General features: G+C 48.1%; 1 pseudogene; it reads left to right on the forward strand.

Annotated features, from left to right (window-relative positions):
- LOC123158013 (uncharacterized) overlaps positions 1-8,690 on the forward strand; it is a 28,276-nt pseudogene extending 19,586 nt beyond the window's left edge.
- The last annotated feature ends 13,829 nt before the right edge of the window (positions 8,691-22,519 follow it).

The following is a 22,519-nucleotide window of genomic DNA, read 5'->3' on the forward strand; positions in this document are numbered from 1 at the left end:
GGGACCAAAGGTCTCTTTTCAGCAGCCCAAAGGGCGGGAAGCAGAGGCCTTTGGTCCCGGTTGGTGGCACCAACCGGGACTAAAGAGGCGGCATTTGTCTCGGTTGTTACCAAGAACCGGTTTTAATACACCCCTTTAGTCCCGGTTGGTGGCACCAACCGGGACTAAATGCCCTTGCAGAGCGGCGTGCTGGTGAGAGTTTAGTCCCACCTCGCTAGTTGAGAGGGGCGCAGTGGTTTATAAGCCCCACTGCCGCACCCCTCTCAACCTCCTCTCCATCGCAGGCTTACGGGCCTACTTGTTACTGCTATGACTGATGGGCCTGCTGGCCCTGCTGCGGGCCTGAATCCTGGCCCATGGATGGGTTTCTAGTCGTACTCAGGCCGTGGTGGCCCAGTAGGTGGCAAATTTTTTTCCTAGTTTTTTTTTCATTTTTGCTTTATTTATTTTGTTTTGTTTTGTTTCTACTTACAACAAAATACTTATTTATTTTATTTTATTTTGTTTCTAATTACTTATTTATTTTATTTTATGATAATTCTTTTTGCTACTAAAGTTTCTGAAATTGAAAAGCACTACAAATGAACTCTGAAAAGGTTGAAAGTTGGCATGGTATCATTATTTCACCCACATAGCATGTGCAAGAAAGTAGAGAGGGTTATGGCAAAAGCTGGATCTACTTTGTGTACAAAACGGATAATCTCTTTCGAAGTATCAGGGTTTCATACGGAAACTCGTTTGTTACAAAGGGATTTCATTTTTAGAACTTATTTGAACTCCATAGTTTTTCTGTGTTCAAAATGCACCATTCAAAGTCACGTCATCAATTTTCAACCCTTTCCGACTTCATTTGTTATTTTCCATGTATTTACTGATTATTTTGAGCTATAAGACCCTGAAATTGAAAAGCACTACAAATAAACTCTGAAAAGGTTGAAAGTTGGCATGGTATCATCATTTCACCCACAAAGCTTAACTAGTGTGGCTCGGGCATTTCATCGAACACCTCATGTGCATAGGAGGTGAGCTAGAGCACCCAATGCCCTCCCCCTCGCCGGCCAGCAAAAAACAGAGCATTATGGAGTGCTCTGCTCGCCGGCGATGGGGTATATATATAGGCAACTCATTTGTCCCAGTTCGTGGATGGAACCAGGACTAAAGGCCTTCCTTCTGTCCCGGTTCCTGCCACGAATCGGGACCAATGGTTGTGGGCCAGAAGCGAGGCCCATTGGTCCCGTTTCGTGCCAAGAACCGGGACAAATGGGCCCAGACGAACCGGGACCAATGCCCACGAGGCCCCGGCCGGCCCCCTAGGCTCTCGAACCGGGACAAATGCCTCCATTGGTCCCGGTTCATGGCAGAACCGGGACTAATGGGCTGGCCAGGCCCGAACGAAAGCCCCTTTTTCTACTAGTGCCCATTGTCGTCCCGCCTCCAGACATCGGAACCCATCTTGGCCGTCTGCTAGGTCATGCTGACAGGACAGACGTGTCATTCGTCGTCGACGATGAGACATTCCGTGCACACCGAGCGGTGCTTGCTGCCCGCTCGCCGGTGTTTAGGGTAGAGCTCTTTGGTTCCATGTCAGAGGCTATAATGTCATCCATCACGCTGCACGACATCACACCTGCAACGTTCAAAGTTATGCTTCGCTTCATATACACGGATGAATTGCCCGGAGAAGACGAGCCCACAGACTCATCCGTTGAGATGTTTCAGGATCTGCTCGCTGCTGCTAACCGGTATGGATTGGATCGACTGAAGGTTATTTGTGCCCAGAAGTTATGGGAGAAAGTGTCTGTAGATCCACAGGTCGTGAACGACGAGTGTAATGCTGAGGAAAAGAGGGTACAATAGAAGGAGGAATCGCCAAGGTAGAATCGGGGGGTGGCGACGAAGAAGTCACCGGAGATGAAGGTGTAGAATCCGGTGACCTGCTAGGCGAGGAGACCGGAGAAGATGGTGGCTGCAAATCGACTAGAGGTGGAGAAGCAGAGGGAGTGGAACGAATAGGCACAGGCGCGACGGGGGTGATAGGTGAGTCAGGAAAAGTGAGGAAAGAGATATCCTCCACTGAAAAAATCGAGGAAGATGGGCGTGGGTAGAAGGGAAGAGACTCATCAAAAGTCACGTCTCGAGAGATACGCATCCGATGACCGATAGGATCCCAACAACGATAGCCCTTATGCTCATCACTGTAGCCTAAGAAGACACACTCAACAGACTGAGCGGTCAGTTTGGTGCGTTCGCGAGGGGCAAGAAGAACATAGCAAACACAACCAAACAAGCGAAGCATCGAATAATCGGGAGAACGATCAAAAAGACGCTCGAAAGGAACACCACCCTGTAGAGCAGCGGAAGGCTGTATATTGATCAGATAGGTGGAGGTGGAGACGGCCTCAGCCCAAAAATGAGGCGGGAGAGAGGCAGCAATCATCAATGCACGAGCCGTCTCAAGAAGATGTCGATGCTTTCGCTCAGCCACACCATTCTGAGCATGAGCACCAGGACAAGAGAATTGAGAGAGAGTGCCTTGCTCAGCAAGAACACCACCCAACATCTTAGAGATATACTCGCCAGCGGAGTCAGCACGAAAAACACGAATGGGTGAAGAGAACTGAGTATGAACCATGGCAGCAAAACGCTTATAAATAGACAACACCTCACTACGAGAAGTCATGAAATAAAGCCATGTGTAACGAGAGAAATCATCTATGAAAATAATATAGTATTTATGACCACCTTTCGAAGCGAAAGGAGCCGGACCCCATACATCAGAATGAACTAAATCGAAAGGACGCTTAGACACTGACTCACTATGTGAATATGGTAACTGAATCTGCTTGCCAAGACGACAACCCTGACACTCTAAAGAGACATCTCCTGAGACAAACCCCAGAAGACCGCGACGAACTAAAGACGACAACCGAGAACCACATAGATGACCAAGTCGATGATGCCACTGCTTGAAGGAACCAGTAACAGAGGCGACAGAAGCGGAGGAACTGGCGATGGTGGTGGCAGCGGAAGGAACATGAAGCCAGTCCAACTCCCAAAGACCCTGAGAATCACGGCGGCGAGGGCCAGCCCCAACCAGAGTGTGCGTGCGACGGTCCTGGACAGAACAAGAGTCGACGTCAAGGATGACACGACAACCAGAATCAGTAAGTTGACCAGCAGAAAACAGATTCATGGTAAGGCGAGGAACATGAGCAACATCAGGAACAGAATAAGAAGGACTGGAAAGACTGCCTCTACTAGCAATAGAAAGTGGAGTACCATCAGCAGTGAAGACATGAACAGGAGAATCTAGCGATCGAAGAGAGGACAAAGTGGAAGAATGAGAAGACATATGAAAAGAAGCTCCAGAGTCCAGAACCCATGGGGATGTACCTGACTGTGTAGAGGGCCGTTGCTCAGTGCGGAAAGCATCAGTCACAGAACCAGCAGTACCCGTCGAGGAAGAACCTGAAGCCGCGAGCAGACGCTTAAGTCTCAGAATATCCTGCTCAGTCAAAGCAATGGCTGAAGCTGTCGAGGGAGATGACGAAGTCCCTGAGGATGATGATCGCGCCTTGCGCAGGTGTTTCCGCTTTGTGTAGCACTGGGACTCAACATGACCATCATTGTTGCAGTAGTCACAGTGTGGATGGGGGCGACCTGAGCCTCCAGAAGGAGTGGGCAAGAGCGGCGGAGCACTCGAGCGAGAAGGGGTCGGTGCAGTAGGTGGAGTGGAAGAAGCCGGAGTAGCGAGCACAGAGGGAACCTCCAGCAAACCAACACCACGTAAGCGAGTCTCCTCAGCACGAATCTCTGAAAGCGCCTCCATGAGAGAAATACGGCCACGAGCAAACAACTGAGCACGCCGGGGCTCAAACTCCTTACGGAGCCGAGACAGGAACTCGTAGACGCGATGAAACTCCAAATTGGCCTGGATAGCCTGGCAACAGGGCCAAGTACGACAACCAGCACTGCGGAGAGAATCAAGCTGGCGCCAGATAGCAGAACTCTGTGCATAGAAGTCATCAACAGTAGAGTCACCCTGCTGAAGAGCATGCTCCTGACGAACCACAGAAAGGTATAAGGCATCACCAGAGGGCTCATAGCGCTGACGAAGACAGGTCCACATCTGAAAGACAGTAGGAAGACCCAGAAACTCAGAAGCAAACTGGGGCAGAACACTAGCAGTGAGGACAGCTGCAGCACGAGCATCATCATCAAGCCACTGGGTGTAAACAGACAGAGCACCATGATATGTCTGAAGAGCCTCCTCATAAGCCAAAACCCTCTCATCATAAGCACGATCAGCAGCCTCATCAGCAAGCTTAGCCGCATCCTTGGCGGCCTGATTAGCATCCGTAGGAAGAACCAGTGGAGTCGGCGGAGTAGGGGCAACCGGAGGAACCGGACGTGACGGACAGCAGACCTCGCCAGAAAGAACACCCCAGAGACGGATGCCACGCATGTGAATGCGCATAAAGCCAGTGAACTCGGTGTAATTAGTACCATCAAAGATCACCGGACAGCGAGGGACAGCAACATAGCCCGATGTAGCAGACATTTTTTTTTCAACAGAATCTGACGAGAGAGCTTCCAATCGTCAGATCGGAATCAGTAGGCGGCGGCGGAGCAGAATCAAGTGGAGGAGGCTAGTGCACCACGTCACGGGCCTTCACGGGAGGAAGATGGTGCAGCAGCGGTATGTGGACAAGCACAAGCACACATTGGGATGAAACTTGTACATGCACACGTCAGGTTCAGGCAGGCCGTCACGGGCCAACAGCGAGCAGCCGGATTAGTCTGCCCGACCTTGCAGACCACACGGCGGCTGTGGCGTCCAGAAGAAGAAGAAGCAGCGCCCCAGCGCGTGCTGAGGAGGCCGTCAGGCGTGGATGCTTCAGGCCGGGGCGGCGGATCAGGACCTGGCGTGGACGGATGGGTAAGATTCCACCGGAGCAGAAGAGGAGAGGAAGCAGCGGCGGCCGTCCGGAGAGAAGGAAACGGAAACGGCCGTGCACGACGAGATCGAGCACGAGTTGCGGCGTGCGAAAAAAAACCCTAGGGCTCTAATACCATGTTAGGAATAAGCAACTTGTATTCCCATGAGGCCATAGGCCAATATATATACATGTACAGGTGTGGAACATATGCAGGAAACCCCTTATACAACGGGATAAATACAAAGGGGTACATGACTTATATTATAACTCTAACAACGAAGAGGCCGACGGCGAGGATGCTTCGCCCCTCGCGGCCGCTCCGGAGGCGTGTCGATGTTGGGCCCCCGAGCGCTACCGGAGAGACGACGGCGACGCCGCGGTGATGATGGCGAAAATGGTGAGGCCGACGGCGAGGACGCGCCGCCCCTCGCGGCCACTCCGGGGGCGTGTCGATGTCGAGCCCCCGACCGCTACTGGAGGGACGGCGCGATGCCGCGGCGGTGAAGGCGAAAAATGGTCCCGCCCGGACTGCGAAACCAGCAGCAGCGTGGTAGCATAGTAGTAGTACCACCCCACGGTGGGCGCCAACTGTCGTGGTATTCTCACGGGGGGTTGCGAGGCGACAGATGCCACAAGGGCTTAGTGTGAGGGTAAGACTGCTGCTGATAGGACCGGGAGCGGGTATGCGAGTAGCACGCGCTAGTTTACCCAGGTTCGGGGCTCTCCGGAGAGATAATACCCCTACTCCTGCATGTCTGAGTATATCTGGTATATCTGGTACAGAGTGCTCCTGGAGCTGTATCTTTGATCAGTGCCATAGGCATCTGACTTTGTATATGCGTGTGGCCGGATGAATATGCGTGCTCTAGTGGCTGAATGGCACTTGGCCGTGGGTGTGTGCGTGAACATGTGTCTGCCCATACGTATGTGGATGGATGGATGGGTGCTTGCTAGCTAGCTTATATAGGCTTGGGGTAGCTTAGGATGTAAGCTAGGTAAGGCCATGGGACAAGTGGGCATGGGGCACCATGCCCATGATGGTGTGGACGTGATGTGCATGCCTCCTTGTCCCTGGTGCACTTTATAAAACAGTGCCCAAGGACAGTTACACTGTAGATGATGTCACCGCTACTATTCGTCGGCAGTGCCGGGTACGGCCATCTCGTCGGTGTCTTGTCGGGCTGCAGCCGGCAGCCGGCCGGGCAGAGCACTCGGACGAGGAGCCGGCAGGAGCGGCCGGGCAGTCGGACTGAGGGGCTTTGCTAGCCCCGATGTCTTGAATTATTGTCTCACCGTCTTCGAGGTACCCATGGTCAATTACTCCGTCAGGTGTGTCAACGTGTATGTAGCAAGCTAACCGTGATGTCAACCACATGTGGTTTAAATGCATTGTGGAGTCCCATTAGTCAACTCTTAGTATAAGTGGAAAAGATCTTAGCCTATATAAGTATCTGACAATAACCATCAATAACAAAATATTTGACATGGATCACAATTCGGAAAACAAAACGGTTATTTGAAGGTTAAGTCGCAGATTATACCAAAATAATTACACATGAATTGCAGGTTTTCTACATGATCTCAAGAAATGTTCACCTTTTTCAAAATGCGTTCGCAAATTTTTGAACGCCAACTGCAGTAAACCTCACGCTATAGTAACCATCCGATACAGTAGACCGCTACAATGCCGCCCCGATGCTACATTATTACTCGATACGGTTCGGCTCCTGCCAATGGGTCGGCCCGGTAGGACTGCTCCTGCGCGTCACACCCCCTATTGGTCTCCCACCTCTGAGGTACTCCTGATACTTCGCACATTTCGAATCACTCATAAAATAGTGAGAAAAACTATAAAATAAGAATTACATAAAATAGAACGTGAGTTTTACATTCAAAATCAAACTGCAACTTTAGAGAAAAGACAAACTTAGTGTTATTATTGATAACGAGCTGAATTCACGGCCCATTTCGAAATTTGCAACTGTCCACAATCGAATTGATCGTCTTTGTTTCCCGGTCTCTGTATTGTATTCACATTTGAAACTATTTTGGCATGTTGTATCTATTGGTCAATTTATTCCAGTCAACTACTTTGGCGCATGGGATTGTATGTGCGTGTATGTGAGCGTCTGTGATTGTATTGTGTTTAAAAGAAAAACTACTTTAACGTGCATTTCATTTTGGCTTTTTTTGCATTTCATTTTGGCTAGGGAAATATTCTCAGTGCGCCCTATCACTTGCTGAGGGACCTCCTTGTTGGAAGCCTGCAAAGCAGTTCTGTCTATGCTCAAGGGTTTCGCTGCGAGTGGCGAGTGGTGACGGGCCACGAGAGCAGGTGCCGGGCAGTAGCGGAGCAGAGGAGACAGAGACACGGCGTACAGCGGAGGTTCCGGTGCAGGTACGGGAGATCTGAGGAGCGGCCGGTGGTGCCTCAGCACTGATTGCCACCACCATCGCATAGCTGCCACCTCCGACAGCTAGCAAGCCAGTGAGTGCCCTTCTGTGCTTTTGTTTCAGTTTGTTGAGCTGAAGGATTCGCTAGCTTGTACTCTGCACCACTGAACCGTCAATTTTGTGCTAGTACTTCCTTTTGTGTCCTTTTTTGTGGTAATTTGTCCTTGCGTTTGCTTAAAATTTGTTCAGTGAGCAAGCGGGCTAAGACGGTACAGCCGGAGGCGCAGACCACCATCGCGGGCTCCTCTGTCTTCCAGTTCAGAGTAGACTACCAGCAAATCAAGCAGCTTCCTCGAGGCGAGGCCGTCTACTCCGACGTCATCTCCGCCGGGGGACACCTTTGGAGGATTGAGTGCTTCCCGCATGGGGAGAGCGAGGACGACAAGGGCGAGCATGTTTCTATCTTCCTCGTCCATTTGAGCAAATCCAGATGCGTCAGGGCCATCTTGGAGGTCTTCATACTGGGTAGGGATGGCAAACCATCTATGTCGGGCATACAAAGGACATTTGAAACCTTTGGGATTATGGGAGATGAAGGCCCCGCCGATTCTTGGGGGTGGGATCAGTTCATCAAGGGAACTATTTTGGAGGAAGACTACTTAATAGGGAGATACGTCACATTTCTATGTGCCATCATGGTCATCGATGACAGTCCTATTCCCCTGCCGCCTTCGGACATTGGAACTCATCTTGGCTGCCTGCTAGATAACAATGACGGGACAGATGTGTTATTCATCGTCAGTGATGAGACATTCCATCCTCATCGGGCGGTGCTTGCTGCCCGCTCACCGGTCTTTAGAGCAGAGCTCTTCGGTTCCATGTCTGAGGCTACAATGTCATCCATCACGCTGCACGACATCACACCTGCAACATTCAAAGTTATGCTTCGGTTCATTTACACGGATGAATTGCCTGGAGAAGACAGGCTTGAGGACTCCTCTGCTGAGATGTTTCAGGATCTACTCGCTGCGGCCGATCGGTATGCATTGGATTGACTGAAGGTTATTTGTGCCCAGAAGTTATGGGAGAAAGTGTCTGTAGATACAGTTGCAACTATCTTAGGTTGGGCTGAAACCTACAACTGTCAGGAGTTGAAGAACAAGTGCATTGACTTCTTTGTGGTGGAGGAAAATTTCAAGGAGGCCATGTTCACCGATGGTTATGCGCTACTGGTGCTGAAATTCCCATCGATTACTGTGGAGCTCAAAAGGAGGGTTAGGGCATAATGTAGTGAGATACATCTCTGTGTATATAGCTCAGGTTTTAGAGCATAGCTCTAGTATGGTATTTTGGAATTGGTGAATGGTTCTGGCATCTTTTAAAAGCTAATTGGCGCAGTACTAGATGCACCTGGTAAGCTGGGACCTGATAATGTAGTGAGAATCATCTTATCAGTATTGGGCTTAGTTGCTACCAAGTACTGACAGCGATAAGTAAGGTGAGTTGGAGGATGTTATCAGATAGTACTGTTTTAGCTTGCAAAACGATCTTATATCAATGGGACGGAGGGAGCAACTGAGATTCAAGTTGGGGATGTCGTGCCAAATGAGCGGATCGTTTGTGTTTATATTTCTCTGTTCTTTTGACCATGTCATGTCCTGAAGTTTTTAATATATTTACTTTTGCTACTCTAGTGCATAATAATCTAGAGCTTGGGAAATCTGAATACTTCCGTTGTCATGGCACATTTCTGGATTATAGTGTTTGCATAGTTAAGTGTGAATTTCTGTTCCCATGTCCATCTGATAATAACTGAAATTAAACAAGGAAGAGGATGTTCGGAACAAAAGAACCTGGAAATTGTTCTTGGGAGGACTAGGACGGAGGTCTGGGTCTGAACAAACTTTCTAATGAATTGGTCTGCATGTTCGAGATGGCGGGAGTAACATCATACGAACGACTCAGTATGTTTGCATACAACACATAATTTGTACTATTAGAGGAAAGCCTTTGCGTGATGCGAGATAACAGATTTTGCTCTTCTAAAATATGAAACAGTGGAGACAAAATTCAAATTCACTGTCCTATCGAGCAGGTGTCATGCTTTGTACTCGCTTGTGTTTGCGTCTGTCATTCCAATTTTGCATTATTTTTTGTTCGATCGTGAACGGTATACGTGTTGGGCGCTTCAAGCAAATCTATGTACATCATATTTCACAATTTTGTTGAGTTTGTTCTTAAAACATAATCCCCCGTTCGGCCACGCGTCGCTCCGCACGGGCGACACGGGCGGCGAAACTAGCAGCCGCCAGCAGCCGCTCCCTTGCCGTCCTCCCCCTCGCCGCCACCAGGGTGCGCCGCCGGTCAAAGGCCGTGTGGCAGCGGCGGCGGCGACGGGGCTTCGTCTTCTTCAAGGTGTGGGCGCACCCGTGGCTGGTTTGTGCGGGAGCCAGCGCGGGGTTCGTCCTGCGAGCGGCGCCGGTGGTCGGGAGATCCTCTCCTCCGGCGGGGCGGTGGATCCGGGCCCTCGTGCCCGGATCTGGTGCAGTGGTGGGCGCACGGCTGGGGAGGCCCCGTGCGGGTGGCTAGTGCACGGCGGAGGTGCGGATCGGCTCGGGCCGTCGCGTGGTGTGCGCGGTGAGCGTGCTCGCGTCTGATCTGGCGCTCGGCAGTGGCCTCCGGTGGCAAGGGGCGGCTCGGGCGCGCTGCTGTGGCGAGGGGGTGGCGCGGCATGGATCTGGCGGGGCTGCTCGTCTTCTCCGGTGGGATGGCAGCAGGGGGCAGCGGCGCAGAGGGCCGCAGTTTTGTTGTGCTGGGCGCGTGGCTGCTCAAGGGGTCTAGCGCCGTGGTGCTGGCGTCGAGTGCGCGTGAGCTTGGTGGTCGATGGCGGAGGTAGCTTGGTGCAGCAAGAAGGTGGAGGCGGTGGATGTCGACCATGGGGATTGTGTGTTGTGCAGTGCTTCGGATCTGCTCGGATTCGGAGGTGTGGTGGAGCTCCGGGCGAAAGTCCAGCACTGACCTTGGGTCTGTGCCGGCAACAGCGGCGCCATGGCCATGGCGTCGTTCCCCTTTTTGAAGGTGTTGTCGTGGTGCTCCATTGCATGACTCTCCGGGAGAAATCCCTAGCTTCGGATGGTCGAAGCGGGCGATGACAGCGGCTACGTCGTTTCCTTCTTTGAGGCATCGCCTTGGAGAGTCAGCATGTTGCAGTTTGTGAAGGAAATATGCCCTAGAGGCAATAATAAAGTTATTATTTATTTCCTTATATCATGATAAATGTTTATTATTAATGCTAGAATTGTATTAACCGAAAACTTAGTACATGTGTGAATACATAGACAAACAAAATGTCACTAGTATGCCTCTACTTGACTAGCTCATTGAATCAAAGATGGTTAAGTTTCCTAGCCATAGACATGAGTTGTCATTTGATTAACGGGATCACATCATTAGAGAATGATGTGATTGATTTGACCCATTCCGTTAGCTTAGCACTTGATCGTTTAGTATGTTGCTATTGCTTTCTTCATGACTTATACATGTTCCTATGACTATGAGATTATGCAACTCCCGTTTACCGGAGGAACACTTTGTGTGCTACCAAACGTCACAACGTAACTCGGTGATTATAAAGGTGCTCTACAGGTGTCTCCGAAGGTACTTGTTGAGTTGGCGTATTTCGAGATTAGGATTTGTCACTCCGATCGTCGGAGATGTATCTCTGGGCCCACTCGGTAATACACATCACTATAAGCCTTGCAAGCATTGTAACTAATGAGTTAGTTGCGGGATGATGTACTACGGAACGAGTAAAGAGACTTGCCGGTAACGAGATTGTACTAGGTATTGAGATACCGACGATCGAATCTCGGGCAAGTAACATACCGATGACAAAGGGAACAACGTATGTTGTTATGCGGTTTGACCGATAAAGATCTTCGTAGAATATGTAGGAGCCAATATGAGCATCCAGGTTCCGCTATTGGTTATTGACCGGAGTCGTGTCTCGGTCATGTCTACATAGTTCTCGAACCCATAGGGTCTGCACGCTTAACGTTCGATGACGATTTGTATTATGAGTTTATGTGTTTTGACGTATCGAAGGTATTTCGGAGTCCCGAATGAGACCGGGCACATGACGAGGAGTCTCGAAATGGTCGAGACGTAAAGATCTATATATTGGACGACTATATTCGGACATCGGAAAGGTTCCGAGTGATTCGGGTATTTTTCGGAGTACCGAAGAGTTACGGGAATTCGCCGGGGAGTATATGGGCCTTATTGGGCTTTAGGGGAAAGAGAGAGGGGAGGATGCGCGCCCCCCAATGCTTAGTCCGAATTGGACTAGGGGGAGGGGCGGCGCCCCCTCCTTCCTTCTCTTCTCTTTTCCCTTTCCTTTTCTCCTACTGCTACTACTTGGAAGGACTCCTAGTTCTACTAGGAAAAGGGGAATCCTACTCCCGGTGGGAGTAGGACTCCCCTAGGGCGCGCCATAGAGAGGGCCGGCCCTCCCCCTCCTCCACTCCTTTATATACGAGGAGGGGGCACCCCTTGGAGACACAACAATTGATCATTGATCTCTTAGCCGTGTGCGGTGCCCCCCTCTACCATATTCCACCTCGGTTATATCGTAGCAGTGCTTAGGCGAAGCCCTGCGTCGGTAGCATCATCAACACCGTCATCACGTCGTCGTGCTGACGGAACTCTCCCGCAAAGCTCTGCTGGATCGGAGTTCGTGGGACGTCATCGAGCTAAACGTGTGCTGAACTCGGAGGTGCCGTGCGTTCGGTACTTGGATCGGTCGAATCGTGAAGACGTACGACTACATCAACCGCGTTGTCATAACGCTTCCGCTTACGGTCTACGAGGGTACGTGGACAACACTCTCCCCTCTCGTTGCTATACATCACCATGATCCTGTGTATGCGTAGGATTTTTTTTTTGAAATTACTACGTTCCCCAACAGTTTGCACGTATCTCTTCGTCGTCGGGGACAGTGGAAGTCGGGGCGACGGCTCCGGATGGTTTCAGATTGTACGTCGAGATGGCGATCTCGGGAACAATGTGAGTGGCAACTCTGTGAGGTGGGGCTCTGTCTCGACATTGGTTGGGTGGCATCCTTGTCCCGCTTGGGCGGTAGGGGTGTCGGCTCGGTCGATGCGCCCCAGAGGGGGTGGTCTGACTTTACGTCGGGGCGGCGGCCCCGGATGTGGTGCGACGTTCATGATCTGCGAGCAGTTGTGCTGAGCAGCGTGGGCTGCGGGCAGCTGGGTTGTGCCGCGTTGCTGCTCGAGGGGAGCGGTGGTATGTCGGGGCGGCGGCCCCGGAAGGCGGTGCCGGTTGATTGCGCTGGGCGCGACGGAGCGGTGGATGTCGGGGCAGCGGCCCTGAGAGAATCACTGTGCGACCAGACTTCTGTGGCAACGATGATGGTGGGAGCGATGTCGGCGACGCGGCAATGGTTACGGTAGTCGACTCTTCTCCGGCGTGTCCACGGTTTTGCCTCGGTTTGCTTGTTGTTATGGAGTCGAAGCTGCGGCGGCGGGGCCATGTGGAGTACGATGACTGGCTGCAGGTGGCCGTTCGGCAATCTTCCGTGGCGCCAGCCATGCCTACTTTTGTTCTTCTGATTTCTCCGTCAGAGTCAGAGCTGCGTTGTCTGGCCGCAGGTCGACTTCTAGTCAATAAGGGTGGGCTTTGACCTGTTTGTTTCAGTCTATGGGAGTGGGCTTGGCCCTTGTTGTTCCGGTTTTTGCCCGGTTTTCCGTAATTAACTGGGCAATTCACTTTTGCTTAATTAATAGATGAGGCAATCTTTGCCTCCGTTTCAAATAAAAAACAATTTTGTTGAAAAATAACTTTGTTTAGTCCAGCCCCCACCCCCCCTCCCCCACCTCTTCTCTTTAAAAAAGCATTTTTGCTGCTCCATATGTCTTTTACTAGCAAAAAAAGCTTGTGCGTTGCAACCGAAAAAATATACCACAAATCTCTAACCCAATAAACATGAATCAAGACCTCAGTAGGTCTATGTGCTTTATTTCAATATGGCCTTAGTGCTCATACAATCATAACACATTTAAATATTTTCTTTTGCGGCATAACACATTTAAATGTTTTCAATCCTAAGGCATCTCTCTACCGGCATAACACGAGAAATCTGTTTTTTTTCTATGACATTTTGGCGAGGCGTGCATGTATGATTATAGATGGTAGATGGTTTCTTTCGTCTCCAATTTTGATTTTGTTGAGGTATTCATTTCTAATTCCGATCGGCACCGGTATTAAAAAAGATGGACCATGCGTTATTGATTAAGGTTGCATCATAAATAACATTTTTGAATGATTAACAGGTAAAATAATATCATATTCAGGTTAAGATATTTTTTTAATCAAATTTCATATATAACATGTTAATTTGGAGTTAGGTCTTAAAAGGTATGAATATTTTCAAAACGCATTTGATATGTGATGCGGGTTGACTAACCAAAATATCATGGGGTTTCCTTCAAAAGCAAAAAAATCTAACTTAAAATTGACCCACGAGTTAATTATCAGAAACATCATAGGGTTCTCTACAAAAGCAAAAAAAAATCTAATTTAAACTGTACTGCTAGTTTATTATCAGAAACATCAGAGATTTTTCTGCAAAGTAGCATGACGGACCAAGAATACATATTTCCTTATTAGTAAAAAAGGTATAGATTTTCAAATGAAGAACACTCCTTACATTCGCTTTTTAATTAGTTTTAGCTGTTGTTGGCACCTATTTATGCATTTGTTTTAACAAGAGTCTAACTACAACACATGTGGTATCATCTAGTAGCATTTACATTTGGGCATTTTGGCATGTTAGATGCACGTTGATTTCTACCTATTAATCGGTTTATTTGTGTAACTTTAATTACTTTTGACATGCATTTTATTTTGGATTTTGCAGAATTTTGGAATTTTCCTGTCTTCACTACAGTAGTCAACTGGTACAAATAGCATAGGGTAGCGTTGCACTGGGCCGCCCTATGTAGCCGTTTCTAGGGATGCAGGGCGGTGTCCCGCATAAGAGCATCTTTAGCAGACTCCGCATCCCGTCGACCTGCAAAACGTGTTTGCAGTTTGCGGAAAAAGGCTTTGCGGGCCGGCGTAGACGGCCGCAGAGGCAGACCCTGCAAAACGAGCTAGTATAAAAGGATATTCGCGGAATATATTCTTTTACGGGTCAGCTTTGCGGGGTCTGCTCTTGCGCCGCTGCTGCCGGTCCGCAAATATCAATACCACACCATAAAAAACAACAATCATCCACACTACAAAATAATTATTCAGAAAAATATCAATACCAGCACAATACAACAATCATCCATGTTACAAATAATTATTCAAATCACCGAAGCGATTTTGAGGAATGCAAAGACGGCCGACGGTTGATCCTCGCCGCCTCTTTCGGTTCTCGTCTTCGTGCTCCTTCACGGCAAGGGCCATCATCAACGTCTGCTGCCGATAGTTTGCAAGCAGCGTCTCAACATCTGAGTCGTCCAAATCGGACGAATCGTCGAGCAAAAACTTATCGCACGTGCTCAATTCCAACAAAAATCGTCGGCTCGGGGGGCGGGCGATCCTAAATCTTCGAGTCAACCAACTGTGCATAGCGCTCGGCACAAAGCAGAAACAAACACTCACCGGCGGCTCGTGGGCGGTGGCTCTCCGATGGTTCGGGGGGCGGGCGATCCCAGACAACGACTAGGGGTGGCTAGAGGGCAGTCGATCCTCGGCGGCGACGGCGACCATGGCGGCTCGTGTCGCTGGATCTAGGGAAGGGGGGGGGGCGGTGCAGCGTATCGGTGGTAGAGGGTTGGGGGCGCCCACGCGGCGTGATTCCGCCCGCAAATTTGGCCAAAATCGCCGGCGGCGGTGTTGGGGAACGTAGTAATTTCAAAAAAAAATCCTACGCACACGCAAGATCATGGTGATGCATAGCAAAGAGAGGGGAGAGTGTTGTCCACGTACCCTCGTAGACCGAAAGCGGAAGTGTTAATACAACGCGGTTGATGTAGTCGTACGTCTTCACGATCCGACTGATCAAGTACCGAACGCACGGCACCTCCGAGTTCAGCACACGTTCAGCTCGATGACATCCCTCGAACTCCGATCCAGCCGAGTGTTGAGGGAGAGTTTCGTCAGCACAACGGCGTGGTGACGATGATGATGTTCTATCGACACAGGGCTTCGCCTAAGCACCGCTACGATATTATCGAGGTGTAATATGGTGGAGGGGGGCACCGCACACGGCTAAGAGATCAATAGATCAATTGTTGTGTCTATGGGGTGCCCCCTGCCCCCGTATATAAAGGAGCAAGGGGGGAGGCGGCCGGCCTAGGAGGAGGGCGCGCCAAGGGGGGGAGTCCTACTCCCACCGGGAGTAGGACTCCTCCTTTCCTTGTTGGAGTAGGAGAGAAGGAAAGAGGGGGAGAGGGAGAAGGAAAAGGGGGCTGCACCCCTTGTCCAATTCGGACCAGAGGGGGGGGTGCGCGCCTCCTTCCTTTTGGCCTCTCTCCTCTATTCCCGTATGGCCCAATAAGGCCCAATACTTCTCCCCGGCGAATTCCCGAAACTCTCCGGTACTCCGATAAATACCCAAATCACTCGGAACCTTTCCGAATTCGAATATAGTCATCCAATATATCGATCTTTACGTCTCGGCCATTTCGAGACTCCTCGTCATGTCCCCAATCTCATCCGGGACTCCGAACTACCTTCGGTACATCAAAACACATAAACTCATAATATAACCGTCATCGAACTTTAAGCGTGCGGACCCTACGGGTTCGAGAACTATGTAGACATGACCGAGACACGTCTCCGGTCAATAACCAATAGCGGAACCTGGATGCTCATATTGGGTCCCACATATTCTACGAAGATCTTTATCGGTCAGACCTAGTTCAATCTCGTTACCGGCAAGTCTCTTTACTCGTTCCGTAATACATCATCCTGCAACTAACTCATTAGTTACAATGCTTGCAAGGCTTATAGTGATGTGCATTACCGAGAGGGCCCAGAGATACCTCTCCAACAATCGGAGTGACAAATCCTAATCTCGAAATACGCCAACCCAACAAGTACCTTCGGAGACACCTGTAGAGCACCTTTATAATCACCCAGTTACGTTGTGACGTTTGGTAGCACACAAAGTGTTCCTCCGGTAAACGGGAGTTGCATAATCTCATAGTCATAGGAACATGTATAAGTCATGAAGAAAGCAGTAGCAACATACTAAACGATCAAGTGCTAAGCTAACGGAATGGGTCAAGTCAATCACATCATTCTCCTAATGATGTGATCCCGTTAATCAAATAACAACTCTTTGTCCATGGTTAGGAAACATAACTATCTTTGATTAACGAGCTAGTCAAGTAGAGGCATACTAGTGACACTCTGTTTGTCTATGTATTCACACATGTATCATGTTTCCGGTTAATACAATTCTAGCATGAATAATAAACATTTATCATGATATAAGGAAATAAATAATAGCTTTATTATTGCCTCTAGGGCATATTTCCTTCAGTCTCCCACTTGCACTAGAGTCAATAATCTAGTTCACATCACCATGTGATTTAATACCAATAGTTCACATCACCATGTGATTTAATACCAATAGTTCACATCACCATGTGATTAACACCCATAGTTCACATCGTCATGTGACCAACACCCAAAGGGTTTACTAGAGTCAATAATCTAGTTCACATCGCTATGTGATTAACACCCAAAGAGTACTAAGTTGTGATCATGTTTTGCTTGTGAGAGAAGTTTAGTTCAACGGGTCTGCCACATTCAGATCCGTATGTATTTTGCAAATTTCTATGTCAACAATGCTCTGTACAGAGCTACTCTAGGTAATTGCTCCCACTTTCAATATGTATCCAGATTGAGACTTATAGTCATCTGGATCAGTGTTAAATTGCATCGACGTAACCCTTTACGACGAACCTTTTGTCACTTCCATAATCGAGAAACATATCCTTATTCTACTAAGGATAATTTTGACCGTTGTCCAGTGATCTACTCCTAGATCACTATTGTACTCCCTTGCCAAACTTATGGTGAGGTACACAATAGGTCTGGTACTCAGCATAGCATACTTGATAGAACCTATGACTGAGGCATAGGGAATGACTCTTCATTCTCTTTCTATTTTTCTGCCGTGGTCGGGTTTTGAGTCTTTACCCAACTTCACACCTTGTAACACAGGCAAGAACTCTTTCTTTGACTGTTCCATTTTGAACTATTTCAAAATCTTGTCCAGGTATGTACTCACTGAAAAAACTTATCAAGCGTCTTGATTTATCTCTATAAATCTTGATGCTCAATATGTAAGCAGCTTCACCGAGGTCTTTCTTTGAAAAACTCCTTTCAAACACTCCTTTATACTTTGCAGAATAATTCTACATTATTTCCGATCAACAATATGTCATTCACATATACTTATCAGAAATGCTGTAGTGCTCCCACTCACTTTCTTGTAAATACAGGCTTCACCGCAAGTCTGTATAAAACTATATGCTTTGATCAACTTATCAAAGCGTATATTCCAACTCCGAGATGCTTGCACCAGTCCATAGATGGATCGCTGGAGTTTGCATATTTTGTTAGCACCTTTAGGATTGACAAAAACCTTCTGGTTGCATCATATACAACTCTTCTTTAATGAATCCATTAAGGAATGCAGTTTTGTTTATCCATTTGCCAGATTTCATAAAATGCGGCAATTGCTAACATGATTCGGACAGACTTAAGCATCACTGCGAGTGAGAAAATCTCATCGTATTCAACACTTTGAACTTTGTCAAAAAACTTTTTCCGACAAGTCTAGCTTTGTAGATAGTAACACTACTATCAGCGTCCGTCTTCCTCTTGAAGATCCATTTATTTTTTATGGCTCGCCGATCATTGGGCAAGTCAATCAAAGTCCATACTTTGTTCTCATACATGGATCCCATCTCAGATTTCATGGCCTCAAGCCATTTTGCGGAATCTGGGCTCACCATCGCTTCTTCATAGTTCGTAGGTTCGTCATGGTCTAGTAACATAACCTCCAGAACAGGATTACCGTACCACTCTGGTGCGGATCTTACTCTGGTTGACCTACGAGGTTCAATAACAACTTGATCTGAAGTTTCATGATCATCATCATTAACTTCCTCACTAATTGGTGTAGGTGTCACAGGAACCGGTTTTCTGTGATGAACTACTTTCCAATAAGGGAGCAGGTACAGTTACCTCATCAAGTTCTACTTTCCTCCCACTCACTTCTTTCGAGAGAAACTCCTTCTCTAGAAAAATTCCGAATTTAGCAACAAAAGTTTTGCCTTCGGATCTGTGATAGAAGGTGTACCCAACAGTCTCCTTTGGGTATCCTATGAAGACACATTTCTCCGATTTGGGTTCGAGCTTATCAGGTTGAAGTTTTTTCACATAAGCATCGCAGCCCCAAACTTTAAGAAACGACAACTTTGGTTTCTTGCCAAACCATAGTTCATAAGGTGTTGTCTCAACGGATTTCGATGGTGCCCTATTTAACGTGAATGCAGCTGTCTCTAAAGCATAACCCCAAAACGATAGCGGTAAATCAGTAAGAGACATCATAGATCGCACCATATCTAGTAAAGTACGATTACGATGTTCGGACACACCATTACGCTGTGGTGTTCCGGGTGGCGTGAGTTGCGAAACTATTCCGCATTGTTTCAAATGAAGACCAAACTCATAACTCAAATATTCTCCTCCACGATCAGATCGTAGAAACTTTATTTTCTTGTTACGATGATTTTCCACTTCACTCTGAAATTATATGAACTTTTCAAATGTTTCAGATTTCTGTTTCATTAAGTAGATATACCCATATCTGCTCAAATCATCTGTGATGGTCAGAAAATAATGATACCTGCTACGAGCCTCAATATTCATCGGACCACATACATCTGTATGTATGATTTCCAACAAATCTGTTGCTCTCTCCATAGTTCCAGAGAACGACGTTTTAGTCATCTTGCCCATGAGGCACGGTTCGCAAGCATCAAGTGATTCCAAAATCCCATCAGTATGGAGTTTCTTCATGCGCTTTACACCAATATGACCTAAATGGCAGTGCCACAAATAAGTTGCACTATCATTATTAACTTTGCATCTGCTTCATTATTATGAATATGTGTATCACTACGATCGAGATCCAACAAACCATTTCATTGGGTGTATGACCATAGAAGGTTTTATTCATGTAAACAGAACAACAATTATTCTCTAATTTAAATGAATAACCGTATTGCAACAAACATGATCAAATCATATTCATGCTCAACGCAAACACCAAATAACACTTATTTAGTTTCAACACTAATCCCGAAAGTATAGGGAGTGTGCGATGATGATCATATCAATCTTGGAACTACTTCCAACACACATCGTCACCTCGCCTTTTACTAGTCTCTGTTTATTCTGCAACTCCCGTTTCGAGTTACTACTCTTAGCAACTGAACCAGTATCAAATACCGAGGGGTTGCTATAAACACTAGTAAAGTACACATCAATAACATGTATATCCAATATACCTTTGTTCACCTTGCCATCCTTTCTTATCCACCAAATAGTTGGGGTAGTTCCGCTTCCAGTGACCAGTCCCTTTGAAATAGAAGCACTTAGTCTCAGGTTTAGGACCAGACTTAGGCTTCTTCACTTGAGTAGCAACTTGCTTGCCGTTCTTCTTGAAGTTCCCCTTCTTCCCTTTGCCCTTTTCTTGAAACTAGTGGTCTCGTCAACCATCAACACTTGATGTTTTTCTTGATTTCTACCTTCGTCGATTTCAGCATCACGAAGAGCTCGAGAATTACTTTCGTCATCCCTTGCATACTATAGTTCATCACGAAGTTCTACTAACTTGGTGATGGTGACTAGAGAATTCTGTCAATCACTATTTTATCTGGAAGATTAACTCCCACTTGACTCAAGCGATTGTAGTGAAGGAAATATGCCCTAGAGGCAATAATAAAGTTATTATTTATTTCCTTATATCATGATAAATGTTTATTATTCATGCTAGAATTGTATTACCCGGAAACATAATACATGTGTGAATACATAGACAAACAGAGTGTCACTAGTATGCCTCTACTTGACTAGCTCGTTAATCAAAGATGGTTATGTTTCCTAGCCATAGACATGAGTTGTCATTTGATTAACGGGATCACCTCATTAGGAGAATGATGTGATTGACTTGACCCATTCCGTTAGCTTAGCACTCGATCGTTTAGTATGTTGCTATTGCTTTCTTCATGACTTATACATGTTCCTATGACTATGAGATTATGCAACTCCCGTTTACCGGAGGAACACTTTGTGTGCTACCAAACGTCACAACGTAACTGGGTGATTATAAAGGTGCTCTACAAGTGTCTCCAAAGGTACTTGTTGGGTTGGCGTATTTCGAGATTAGGATTTGTCACTCCGATTGTCGGAGAGGTATCTCTGGGCCCACTCAGTAATGCACATCACCATATGCCTTGCAAGCATTGTAACTAATGAGTTAGTTGCGGGATGATGTATTATGGAACGAGTAAAGAGACTTGCCGATAACGAGATTGAACTAGGTATCGAGATACCGACGATCGAATCTCGGGCAAGTAACATACCGATGACAAAGGGAACAACGTATGTTGTTATTGTTGGGGAACATAGCAGAAATTCAAAAAACTTCTACGCATCACCAAGATCAATCTATGGAGTAATCTAGCAACGAGGGGAAGGGGAGTGCATCTACATACCATTGTAGATCGCAAGGCGGAAGCGTTGCAAGAACGCGGATGAAGGAGTCGTACTCGTAGCAATTCAGATCGCGGTTGATTCCGATCTAAGCACTGAAGAACGGTGCCTCCGCGTTCAACACACGTGCAGCCCGGTGACGTCTCCCACGCCTTGATCCAGCAAGGAGAGAGGGAGAGGTTGGGGAAGACTCCGTACAGCAGCAGCACAACGGAATGGTGGTGATGGAGGAGCGTGGCAATCCTGCAGGGCTTCGCCAAGCACCGCGGGAGAGGAGGAGGAGGGAGAGGGGTAGGGCTGCGCCAAGAGAGAGGAAGTCTCATGTGTTTGGCAGCCCCAAAACCCCCACTATATATAGGGGAGGGGGAGGGGCTGCACCCCCATCTAGGGTTTTCCCCCCAAGGGGTGCGGCCAGCCCTAGATCCATCTAGGGGGGCGGCCAAGGGGGGAGAGAGGGGGGCGCACCACTAGGTGGGCCTTAGGCCCATCTGAGCCTAGGGTTTCCCCCTTCCCCCCTTCCTGTGCCCTGGGCCCCTTGTGGGAGGCGCACCAGCCCACCTAGGGGCTGGTCCCTTCCCACACTTGGCCCACGCAGTCCTCTGGGGCCGGTGGCCCCACTTGGTGGACCCCCGGGACCCTCCCGGTGGTCCTGGTACGTTACCGATAGCACCCGAAACTTTTCCGGTGACCAAAACAGGACTTCCCATATATAAATCTTTACCTCCGGACCATTCCGGAACTCCTCGTGACGTCCGGGATCTCATCCGGGACTCCGAACAACATTCGGTAACCACGTATATCTATTACCTATAACCCTAGCGTCATCGAACCTTAAGTGTGTAGACCCTACGGGTTCGGGAACCATGTAGACATGACTGAGACGTTCTCCGGCCAATAACCAACAGCAGGATCTGGATACCCATGTTGGCTCCCACATGTTCCACGATGATCTCATCAGATGAACCACGATGTCGGGGATTCAATCAATCCCGTATACAATTCCCTTCGTCAATCGGTATGTTACTTGCCCGAGATTCGATCGTCGGTATCCCGATACCTTGTTCAATCTCGTTACCGGCAAGTCTCTTTACTCGTTCCGTAACACATCATCCCGTGATCAACTCCTTGGTCACATTGTGCACATTATGATGATGTCCTACCGAGTGGGCCCAGAGATACCTCTCCGTTTACACGGAGTGACAAATCCCAGTCTCGATTCGTGCCAACCCAACAGACACTTTCGGAGATACCTGTAGTGCACCTTTATAGCCACCCAGTTACGTTGTGACGTTTGGTACACCCAAAGCATTCCTACGGTATCCGGGAGTTGCACAATCTCATGGTCTAAGGAAATGATACTTGACATTAGAAAAGCT

This window comes from Triticum aestivum, chromosome 1D (genome assembly GCF_018294505.1).
Source record: "Triticum aestivum cultivar Chinese Spring chromosome 1D, IWGSC CS RefSeq v2.1, whole genome shotgun sequence".
In the NCBI taxonomy this organism is placed as follows: Eukaryota; Viridiplantae; Streptophyta; class Magnoliopsida; order Poales; family Poaceae; genus Triticum; species Triticum aestivum.